The following is a 13,053-nucleotide window of genomic DNA, read 5'->3' on the forward strand; positions in this document are numbered from 1 at the left end:
ATCTCTTTGTTTCTTGGGACCTAGGACAAGCATCTCTGTTTTGTCCGAGTTTAAAAGTAGAAAATTTGCAGCCATCCACTTCCTTATGTCTGAAACACAGGCTTCTAGCGAGAGCAATTTTGGGGCTTCACCATGTTTCATTGAAATGTACAGCTGTGTGTCGTCCGCATAGCAGTGAAATTTAACATTATGTTTTCGAATGACATCCCCAAGAGGTAAAATATATAGTGAAAACAATAGTGGTCCTAGAACGGAACCTTGAGGAACACCGAAATTTACAATTGATTTGTCAGAGGACGAACCATTCACAGAGACAAACTGATATCTTTCCGACAGATAAGATCTAAACCAGGCCAGAACTTGTCCATGTAGACCAATTTGGGTTTCCAATCTCTCCAAAAGAATGTGGTGATCGATGGTATCAAAAGCGGCACTAAGATCTAGGAGCATGAGGACAGATGCAGAGCCTCGGTCTGACGTCATTAAAAGGTCATTTACCACCTTCACAAGTGCAGTCTCAGTGCTATGATGGGGTCTAAAACCAGACTGAAGCGTTTCGTATACATTGTTTGTCTTCAGGAAGGCAGTGAGTTGCTGCGCAACAACTTTTTCTAAAATTTTTGAGAGGAATGGAAGATTCGATATAGGCCGATAGTTTTTTATAATTTCTGGGTCAAGATTCGGCTTTTTCAAGAGAGGCTTTATTACTGCCACTTTTAGTGAGCTTGGTACACATCCGGTGGATAGAGAGCCGTTTATTATGTTCAACATAGGAGGGCCAAGCACAGGAAGCAGCTCTTTCAGTAGTTTAGTTGGAATAGGGTCCAGTATGCAGCTTGAGGGTTTGGAGGCCATGATTATTTTCATCATTGTGTCAAGAGATATAGTACTAAAACACTTTAGTATCTCCCTTGAGCCAAGGTCCTGGCAGAGTTGTGCAGACTCTGGACAATGAAGCCCTGGAGGAATACCCAGATTTAAAGAGGAGTCCGTAATTTGCTTTCTAATGATCATGATCTTTTCCTCAAAAAAGTTCATAAATTTATTACTGCTGAAGTGAAAGCCATCCTCCATTTGCGAATGCTGCTTTTTAGTTAGCTTTGCGACAGTGTCAAAAAGAAATTTCGGATTGTTCTTATTTTCCTCAATTAAGTTGGAAAAATAGGATGATCGTGCAGCAGTGAGGGCTCTTCGATACTGCACGGTACTGTCTTTCCAAGCTAGTCGGAAGACTTCCAGTTTAGTGTGGCGCCATTTCCGTTCCAATTTTCTGGAAGCTTGCTTCAGAGCTCGTGTATTTTCTGTATACCAGGGAGCTAGTTTCTTATGACAGATGTTTTTAATTTTTAGGGGTGCAACTGCATCTAGGGTATTGCGCAAGGTTGAATTGAGTTCCTCGGTTAGGTGGTTAACTGATTCTTGTCCTCTGACGTCCTTGGGTAGGCAGAGGGAGTCTGGAAGGGCATCAAGGAATCTTTGGGTTGTCTGAGAATTTATAGCACGACTTTTAATCTTCCTTGGTTGGGGTCTGAGCAGATTATTTGTCGCAATTGTAAACGCAATAAAATGGTGGTCCGATAATCCAGGATTATGAGGAAAAACATTAAGATCCACAACATTTATTCCATGGGACAAAACTAGGTCCAGAGTATGACTGTGGCAGTGAGTAGGTCCAGAGACATGTTGGACAAAACCCACTGAGTCGATGATGGCTCCGAAAGCCTTTTGGAGTGGGTCTGTAGACTTTTCCATGTGAATGTTAAAGTCACCAAAAATTAGAATATTATCTGCTATGACTACAAGATCCGATAGGAATTCAGGGAACTCAGTAAGGAACACTGCATATGGCCCAGGAGGCCTGTAAACAGTAGCTATAAAAAGTGATTGAGTAGGCTGCATAGATTTCATGACTAGAAGCTCAAAAGACGAAAACGTCATTGTATATAATGAACAGACTAGGTCTATACTGCTCCTACATGGTGTAACAATACATCATGTAGATGTATATAATGAACAGACTAGGTCTATACTGCTGCTACATGGTGTAACAATACATCATGTAGATGTATATAATGAACAGACTAGGTCTATACTGCTCCTACATGGTGTAACAATACATCATGTAGATGTATATAATGAACAGACTAGGTCTATACTGCTCCTACATGGTGTAACAATACATCATGTAGATGTATATAATGAACAGACTAGGTCTATACTGCTCCTACATGGTGTAACAATACATCATGTAGATGTATATAATGAACAGACTAGGTCTATACTGCTCCTACATGGTGTAACAATACATCATGTAGATGTATATAATGAACAGACTAGGTCTATACTGCTCCTACATGGTGTAACAATACATCATGTAGATGTATATAATGAACAGACTAGGTCTATACTGCTGCTACATGGTGTAACAATACATCATGTAGATGTACATAATGAACAGACTAGGTCTATACTGCTCCTACATGGTGTAACAATACATCATGTAGATGTATATAATGAACAGACTAGGTCTATACTGCTGCTACATGGTGTAACAATACATCATGTAGATGTACATAATGAACAGACTAGGTCTATACTGCTCCTACATGGTGTAACAATACATCATGTAGATGTATATAATGAACAGACTAGGTCTATTCTGCTCCTACATGGTGTAACAATACATCATGTAGATGTATATAATGAACAGACTAGGTCTATACTGCTCCTACATGGTGTAACAATACATCATGTAGATGTATATAATGAACAGACTAGGTCTATACTGCTCCTACATGGTGTAACAATACATCATGTATCAAATCAAATCAAATCAAATCAAATCAAATCAAATCAAATTTATTTATATAGCCCTTCGTACATCAGCTGAAATCTCAAAGTGCTGTACAGAAACCCAGCCTAAAACCCCAAACAGCAAGCAATGCATGTGAAAGAAGCACGGTGGCTGGGAAAAACTCCCTAGGAAAAACTCCTGAGAAAGGCCAAAAACCTAGGAAGAAACCTAGAGAGGAACCAGGCTATGAGGGGTGGCCAGTCCTCTTCTGGCTGTGCCGGGTGGATATTATAACAGAACATGGTCAAGATGTTAAAATGTTCGTAAATGACCAGCATGGTCAAATAATAATAATCATAGTAATTGTCGAGGGTGCAACAAGCACGTCCGGTGAACAGGTCAGGGTTCCGTAGCCGCAGGCAGAACAGTTGAAACTGGAGCAGCAGCATGGCCAGGTGGACTGGGGACAGCAAGGAGTCATCATGCCAGGTAGTCCTAGGGCTCAGGTCCTCCGAGAGAAAGAAAGAAAGAAAGAAAGAAAGAAAGAGAGAATTAGAGAGAGCATATTTACATTCACACAGGACACTGGATAAGACAAGAGAATACTCCAGATGTAACAGACTGACCCTAGCCCCCCGACACATAAACTACTGCAGCATAAATACTGGAGGCTGAGACAGGAGGGATCAGAAGACACTGTGTCCCCATCCGATGATACCCCCGGACAGGGCCAAACAGGCAGGATATAACCCCACCCACTTTGCCAAAGCACAGCCCCCACACCACTAGAGGGATATCTACAACCACCAACTTACCGTCCGAAGACAAGGCCGAGTATAGCCCACAAAGATGTCTGCCACGGCACAACCCAAGGGGGGGGCGCCAACCCAGACAGGAAGACCACGTCAGTGGCTCAACCTACTCAAGTGACGCACCCCTCCCATGGACGGCATGTAGATGTATATAATGAACAGACTAGGTCTATACTGCTCCTACATGGTGTAACAATACATCATGTAGATGTATATAATGAACAGACTAGGTCTATACTGCTCCTACATGGTGTAACAATACATCATGTAGATGTATATAATGAACAGACTAGGTCTATACTGCTCCTACATGGTGTAACAATACATCATGTAGATGTATATAATGAACAGACTAGGTCTATACTGCTCCTACATGGTGTAACAATACATCATGTAGATGTATATAATGAACAGACTAGGTCTATACTGCTCCTACATGGTGTAACAATACATCATGTAGATGTATATAATGAACAGACTAGGTCTATACTGCTCCTACATGGTGTAACAATACATCATGTAGATGTATATAATGAACAGACTAGGTCTATACTGCTCCTACATGGTGTAACAATACATCATGTAGATGTACACTACTGTACAAAAGTTTGGGGTCACTTAGAAATGTCCTTGTGTTTGAAAGAAAATCAAATTTTTTGTCCATTAAAATAACATCAAATTGATCAGTAATACAGTGTAGACATTGTTAATGTTGTAAATGGCCCTGCCAGTGTGCCAGGTGGACATTGGGTTTGATTCAAACCCTGCCAGTGTACCAGGTGGACATTGGGTTTAATTCAGACCCTGCCAGTGTACCAGGTGGACATTGGGTTTAATTCAGACCTGCCAGTGTACCAGGTGGACATTGGGTTTGATTCAGACCCTGTCAGTGTACCAGGTTGACATTGGTTTGATTCAGACCCTGCCAGTGTACCAGGTGGACATTGGGTTTGTTTCAGACCCTGTCAGTGTACCAGGTGGACATTGGGTTTGATTCAGACCCTGCCAGTGTACCAGGTGGACATTGGGTTTGATTCAAACCCTGCCAGTGTGCCAGGTGGACATTGGGTTTGATTCAGACCCTGCCAGTGCACCAGGTGGACATTGGGTTTGATTCAGACCCTGCCAGTGTACCAGGTGGACATTGGGCTTGATTCAGACCCTGTCAGTGTACCAGGTGGACATTGGGTTTTATTCAGACCCTGCCAGCATGGCCAGAAATGTATTCCAAGGTCAGTAACTTATAACCACAGAACCACCCCAGACCTTTCATGCCTGACTAAAAACACCTAAGTATTAGATTTACTGCCATGGTCTAGTATGTCATCGCCTCAGACACCATTCACAATGCTGGCTGAGGTACGAGTAAAACATGACATATTATTTCCTAACCATTCACAATGCTGGCTGAGGTACGAGTAAAACATGACATATTATTTCCTAATTGTAAAAAATTCCCCAATCTTTTAAAAAAGATCTGAAATGGCAAGGCTTTAGTTCAGTGGGCTTTTCCATTGTTGAGGAAAGCAGGGGAAGTGTTGTGAGTAACAGAACTGCCTACGGTGTGGGGGAAGGGAAGCTGCTCGCTGATTGGCTGTAGTGACAAGGGTCCCTCCAAAAATCTATCACTATTCCAACTCAAATTATCCCCCAAATCTACCACTAATAGGCCAAGCCTCCACAGACCCTGTCTTGTATTGACAAACAGAACAAATCATTTCACATTCAAATATGTCATTTTAAATAGCTAAATTCAATCCAGCTGGGCCTTTTAACACAGACAGTTGTTCCTGCTGTAGATGTTATGCCTTTGTACAGATCTAGGATCAGTTCTCCTCCACATTGCATATTCAGGACCGGTCAATTGTTTGGACACACCTACAAATTCAATGTTTTTTCTTTATTTTAACTATTGTCTATGTTGTAGAATAATAGTGAAGAGAACACAACTATGCCAAGTGTGTGCAAAGCTGTCATCAAGGCAAATTGTGAATACTTTGAAGAATATCAAATAGAAAATATATTTTGATTTGTTTAACCTTTTTTTGGTTACTACATGATTCCATATGTGTTATTTCATAGTTTTAATATCTTTACTATTATTCTACAATGTAGAAAATAGTAAAAATAAAAACCCTTGAATGAGTAGGTGTGTCCAAACTTTTGACTGGTACTGTATCTAAATGTGATATTCCAGTTGTTGTTTTTGTTACATTTGAAACATTTATAAAAAACTGTTTTTGCTTTGTCATTATGGGGTATTGTGATGTCATTATGGGGTATTGCTTTGTCATTATGGGGTATTGTGATGTCATTATGGGGTATTGTGTGTAGATTGATTTAATCCATTTTAGAATAACGTAACAAAATGTGGAAAAAGTGAAGGGGTCTGAATACTTTCTGAATGCACTGTATATATAGGGGCAGTACCTAGTGACATCACTTCCTGAAACAGGAGGTGCAAATATATAACATCGTTTCACAATATCAACATTCAATGTATCAAAATATATGACCAAGCTGGAAGTGGAAACGCCAGCCCAGCCACAATCCTAGAGGTTCACTGATGATCAACCTCCTCCTTCACATCTGACTCCTGATGATCAACCTCCTCCTTCACATCTGACTCCTGATGATCAACCTCCTCCTTCACATCTGACTCCTGATGATCAACCTCCTCCTTCACATCTGACTCCTGATGATCAACCTCCTCCTTCACATCTGACTCCTGATGATCAACCTCCTCCTTCACATCTGACTCCTAATGATCAACCTCCTCCTTCACATTTGACTCCTGATGATCAACCTCCTCCTTCACATCTGACTCCTGGTGATCAACCTCCTCCTTCACATCTGACTCCTGATGATCAACCTCCTCCTTCACATCTGACTCCTGATGATCAACCTCCTCCTTCACATCTGACTCCTGGTGATCAACCTCCTCCTTCACATCTGACTCCAGTGATCAATCCAGAGCGTCTTCTTTTTTGGGGGAATCCCGATGGACATCGAATAGGCCGTCATCACGACCACCGCCCACAAGTTAATTGTCATTCAGGTTATCAATAGGAAGAGCATTAGCAATATGTCCTGTCTAGTAACTTGTCTAGTTCAATGGAATAACATTGGCAGGTGTAAGAAAAAACCTCAGTCGATCTCAAACGGCGGAAAAACTTTTGGAAGTCTTTATCAAAGTCTGTGGCCTGTGATGTTGGGACAAATGATAGTCCCTTATTATACAAGAGACAAAATCCCCTAATTCTACTGCACAACGGCAGAGTCATGTCTTCAGTGTAAAACTAACAATGTCTCAATAATCCTTCTGGGAATGTTATGATGTCATAAAGTTATGGGAGGAGTTAGAAAGTTGGCTCTCAGAAGTACAGTTATACAATGTAAAATGTATTTTAATCCGTCTGTCTGTATATTTCAAGACATGGGATATGAGGGTGCAGTGAGATACTCGATGGTTGGACAATACTTTTCTCATCAATCATCTTAAATATTATACTTAATTAAAACCTTGAAATCAACCAATCCTCTGTTGTTAATTCAAAAGAAAGGTAAAATGCTTTATTATCTAAAAGTTGGAAGTGAGAGAAATTAAATGGTGCTGATGCGGGCGCTGGAGATGGGGTTGTGTTCTAGTGAGTCTGGGCAGGTGTGATGTAGTTAATGGAGATGGAGGTGTGTTCTTGTGGGTCTGGGCAGGTGTGATGTAGTTAATGGAGATGGAGGTGTGTTCTAGTGGGTCTGGGTAGGTGTGATGTAGTTAATGGAGATGGGGGTGTGTTCTAGTGGGTCTGGGTAGGTGTGATGTAGTTAATGGAGATGGGGGTGTGTTCTAGTGAGTCTGGGCAGGTGTGATGTAGTTAATGGAGATGGAGGTGTGTTCTAGAGGGTCTGGACAGGTGTGATGTAGTTAATGGAGATGGAGGTGTGTTCTAGTGGGTCTGGACAGGTGTGATGTAGTTAATGGAGATGGAGGTGTGTTCTAGTGGACAGGTGTGATGTAGTTAATGGAGATGGAGGTGTGTTCTAGTGGGTCTGGACAGGTGTGATGTAGTTAATGGAGATGGAGGTGTGTTCTAGTGGGTCTGGGCAGGTGTGATGTAGTTAATGGAGATGGAGGTGTGTTCTAGTGGGTCTGGGCAGGTGTGATGTAGGTAATGGAGATGGAGGTGTGTTCTAGTGGGTCTGGACAGGTGTGATGTAGTTAATGGAGATGGAGGTGTGTTCTAGTGGACAGGTGTGATGTAGTTAATGGAGATGGAGGTGTGTTCTAGTGGGTCTGGACAGGTGTGATGTAGTTAATGGAGATGGAGGTGTGTTCTAGTGGGTCTGGGCAGGTGTGATGTAGTTAATGGAGATGGAGGTGTGTTCTAGTGGGTCTGGGCAGGTGTGATGTAGTTAATGGAGATGGGGGTGTGTTCTAGTGGATCTGGGCAGGTGTGATGTAGTTAATGGAGATGGAGGTGTGTTCTAGTGGGTCTGGGCAGGTGTGATGTAGTTAATGTTTATATGATGTTGTCATTTGTATGTGTATGTTTTCTATTGTTTATAAAATATCAAATAAAATATTTGTAAGTCCCAATGTAAAGTTACACCTCACTGTTCTATTTTTGGAGTTCTTACATAAATCCAATCAGAATACAGAAGAATGACAAAGTCAGGTGTGATGTAATATGGAGGACCAGCCTATTCCCTATGATGTAAACTACAACAGAAATAACTTCAAATGTTGAACTTCATATTAAACCAATCGTTTGCACTCATGGGTTCCCACTAGATAACACAACCACACAGTAAATGAAACGCATGAGGTGTGGCTAATGTTGACAAGCTGGAGCTAGCTACCGAGCTAGCATACAAACTCTGTAGCACAGAGTAGATCCTCCATATGACGTAGAGAAATACTGCATTGTGGGTAGTTTAGAAGATATCCAGAAATAAGTTAAGAAATATGTAATAACACAGAAATATAACTGTACTTATTGGGAACCAGATCGTGACTACAGCTCAGTTACTAAGTCTTTAACCACACTGTGTTGTTACGCTGGTGAGTAAAAACTCATGCTTCCTACCCTTTAACTTTTTGTCTGAAAATAAATGTAAATTTTACTGAACTGCGTCCAGTCAGCAGATGGACTAGATGCCTCTTAGGTCGCCCATTGTGACTCCATCAAGAACTCAGCAGAGCAAGTTTGTATGAAGGTCTGGTTATTAAATGGGTACATAGTTCAATAGTAACATCCTCTAAAACGCTCTGGTACAAACTTTACTGCCCTGTTTCCAGTTGTCCACATGGCTGGGAGAACCTATTCAAGTAATTAAATAGATTTTGAAAATGTAAAAAAACAACGATGTATTATTAGCTAACTAGCTACAGTGCAGGCTAACTCAAATGAGCTGCTAAATGAGCTAGCTAGTTGGCTTGCTAGCTATCTAACCAACTTCAAATACTGTATAGATAGATAGATAGATAAGTTAATTAAATATCAGCAACTACCTAACGTCATATTAGCTAGCTATCTTGATGTATTTATCACTGTAAAAAACAAACTCCAAATGCATTTGTAGGTAGCTAGCTAACAGCCATGGAGGAGGGTGAAAGGATAGCAGCACCAACTGTCAGTGAGAGAGGAGGCTATTCTGGATAGGGCAGGTACTTTTGTGTAGTTCCTGTCCCTAGAAGTGAGGACAGGAGATAATAGTAACATAATATTCAGTGTGGTGTAATTTGACTATAATGAAGTCTGTTTCTTGTGAGGTTTTCTGTCCTCAGATAAAGAGCTCTATGAAAGCCAGTCTACAGTCTGACCTGGTGATGTAACAGTCTAATAATTACATTGTCTTCCATATTCCTACAGAGACCTTGTAACTGGAGATTCCTTCATAACGGTTGCCTACAGTTACCGTGTGGGGCACTGCAAGGTTGGGTGACCAGGGCCATCTGGGACTGCCTCCTGGAGGAATTCAGGTGTGTGAAGGCTACCTGTGTCCTGCGTAACTTCATGAGGATGGACACGAGGACCAGGAGGGGATCTGCAGCTCGCCGTCGTGTGCCAGAGGAGGAGTCTGCTGCTCTGCAGGATGTTTCAAGGATGGGGTCCAACAATGCAGCAAGAGAGGCAATCCATGTGCAGGAGATCTTCACCTCCTACTTCTTCAAAGAGGGTGCTGTTCCCTGGCAACACCATAGACGTCACTATGCACAACCAAAAGCTCTTTTAAGAGCCATTCACATTGCAATAAGAGTATTCTTCCATTTACTGAGCTATGTCAACTGCAGTTATTCAATTCACAGTTTCTCTCCTACTTCTCATGTGAGGGTGCTGGTTAGGTAAGGGTGTGATGTCTGTGCAAAAACAAAACAGGCTATTTTAAATCACCCATATTGAAAAAATGTAGAACAATTAGACACCCTATAACCCACACCTACACACTCATGTATCTATCTGATTGATGGATTGTGTTGTGTAGTAATCAGGTTCAGGTATATAACTGTGGCTCCTTCCACCTTCGATCGAATAGGCAAGAGGGCCAACCATGGAGAATAGTAAGACACTTCATTATTTCTATAACTACACTGTATTGTTTGTCCTTGTGGGTCCGTTCATGTTTTTCAGCATAAAGTCCTCTGCAGCCACTTAGTGTGGTGTGGACACCAGGTGAGGCCACACACAGATTCCTGTTGAACACTGTCGCTTTAACTACCTTATTTTCTCAATAACAGTCTCTCTCCTTCACTTCATCCCGCTCTCCCCTTCTCCCTAAATCCTCTAGGTTATATCAGCTGTGTCGGTGAACTCCTCCTGCATCTGAACTGGCTACATAGAGGGCACAGCATGATCAGAGGTGAGAGGTCACTTGGTCAGGTTAACAGGAAGTATTATTAAAGAGATGCTTTACATTGAAATACAGATAGAGATGCAGTAGTCCCAGAGGTAATAATCCAAGGTCAGTTTTGCATTTCATCTCCTGATTGATGACTAACAATGTTAGAATAAAAAATAAAAACACAAGGTTTAAACATGTTCTCTCTCTCTCCATTTGTCTCTCGTCTGCAGGTATGTTTTGATGTGAGAGGATGCCAACCCCCAGTCCCATCATCACCACCTCACCTGCTTTTAAGAACCTTTGGGCCGACGAGAGACACTGTTATGTAATTGTGATGAACTGAGAGAATATTTATGTAGCACTGTGTTTCATTAATCATGTGCTGCCTTCCCTGCTCCTATGTGCTTACCTCTTTCCCTTTCTGTCTTTTACACCTCTCTCACCACCTCCTCTTTCTTCCTCTGTTTTTATAATGCACAACAGATGTGCATTGAAGTACAGATTGAAACTTGTATTTATAACACTTGTATAATGAGCTTTTCAATAAAGCGTTTCACATTCTCTACTGGTTGAAATGAAGTGTAATTTGATGAAATACTCCACCTATCCTGTGTTTATCAGATCAATGCAGATGAAGGGCATTAGATGTTGAGATTAACCAGTGTTAGAGTATTTACATGATGCATAGGAAGTGTAGTGTTCTGTTTTTTAACATTATATTTCTGTATATATGAATTAACTAGTTAAATCCTGTTTCTAGTCTATTAGTTACAATGTGTAACCATTGATGTCCCAGGACCAAGATTGGTAAACACTGTTGAAGTGTATAATTGTAATACATACATGCAGACACAGCGTCATTCAAAGACTGGAATTTGATACTCCTGGTATTGGATATGACTGAAAAATAATCTCAAAGACATTCATACCTAAACTGCACCTTTATTTTCCAAGGTATAGTACATGATCAGTGAATATATTAAATGTACAGGCTACAATGTGGGGATCTCATGCATGGTAATAACTACATGTATATACGACTTGCATCCTTGGCACAAAGTTACATTATATTCTACTCAATCCATAGGCTTCATTAATGTCATTCAGGCTGTTTTGAAGTTGATACAACTGGCTATGATAGCTGAGGTTCATAGGTTCTGAACTAATATGTATACCAAACGTTTGGGTCCATACACAGATCGGCTAGATAGCTAGCTACACATCCATAGGCATACAGGTATTATAATCATCCACTGCACAATAAGCAAGAACATAGCTAGCTATGTTATTTCATCTATCTGCATGGCAAATATCAGCAAGGCAAGCTAACACAATTGTACATTCAATTTGCAGTAAATCCTTCAGCTAGCTAGATTCTATACATCCACTGTTTCACAAAACGACAGCCTGGTTTGCTGGTTGTTTCAGGAGTCCCTAAAACAACCAGAATTACAATTTCATACTCATGTCACAACACCCATAAAGCTAGTCAGCTAGCTGGGTAATGTTAGCTAGTCAGCTAGCTGGTTAATGTTAGCTAGTCAGCTAGCTGGTTAATGTTAGCTAGCTGGCTATTGTTAGCTAGTCAGCTAGCTGGTTAATGTTAGCTAGTCAGTTAGTTGGTTAATGTTAGCTAGTCAGCTAGCTGGTTAATGTTAGCTAGTCAGCTAGCTGGCTAATGTTAGCTAGTCAGCTAGTTGGTTAATGTTAGCTAGTCAGCTAGCTTGCTAAATCGCGATTTTCGTAAATGAACTTTACGATTAAAAAAAGCAAAATCGTTTGTCTCTACATTAACTAACATTCCTGTAAACTGTACATGTTTCTGCATGATTCGTTATGACGTTATAATCCCTTACATTTGCTTCCATCCTAGTATATCTGTCCGCCATCTTTGATCCGGTTCAGTTCTGTGTAGGGGTACCCCTCTCTCCTAGTATTTCTGTCCGCTGTAATAAATATATCGCATAAGCTGGTCTATTGCGCAACACTTATCTGCTGATACAAAAGACACATTCTGTGTTGAACGGATACTAGCTATACACGCACACCCAGAAACAGATGGCCGACTTAGACCTTACACAGCACTGATAAAACAGGAAATGCCCTGATCACAGGGGCCAGCGGCCAGTCTCGCAATAACATCTTGTGACTACAGAGACACACAGACAATGACTCAGCACAAAACACACACGTACACACACACACAAACCCATCCCTGAGGGCTGGGTTAGAGGAACAGAGAACACACTCATGGACCAATGGGGAGTCGACACCGACCCGAGACCGGATCAACCCTCCACTCAACGACCAGTCAGGAGGACGAATCTACAAGACTCAACCTACGTCATAGCATTACAATCATGTTGTATAAAACAGATGCACACTATGTTTTGGGGCTCTCTTCTGCTAGTTCCCTAAGAGCTAAACGAACGAGTCCGTGCCCGCTTTGCCAAATATCTTTGTCTCTTAATAAAACTGCCTTACTATAATTGAATCCACCCTGTCCAGCGTCTTGACTTGGTCTCCTTCTCAAGTAACTGATCATCAACAAAACTTGGTAGCAGAGGATGGTTTCATACTTCTGAATTCGGTCCATAAATGGTTGAT

Source organism: Salmo trutta, unplaced genomic scaffold, assembly GCF_901001165.1.
Source record: "Salmo trutta unplaced genomic scaffold, fSalTru1.1, whole genome shotgun sequence".
Classification (NCBI taxonomy): Eukaryota; Metazoa; Chordata; class Actinopteri; order Salmoniformes; family Salmonidae; genus Salmo; species Salmo trutta.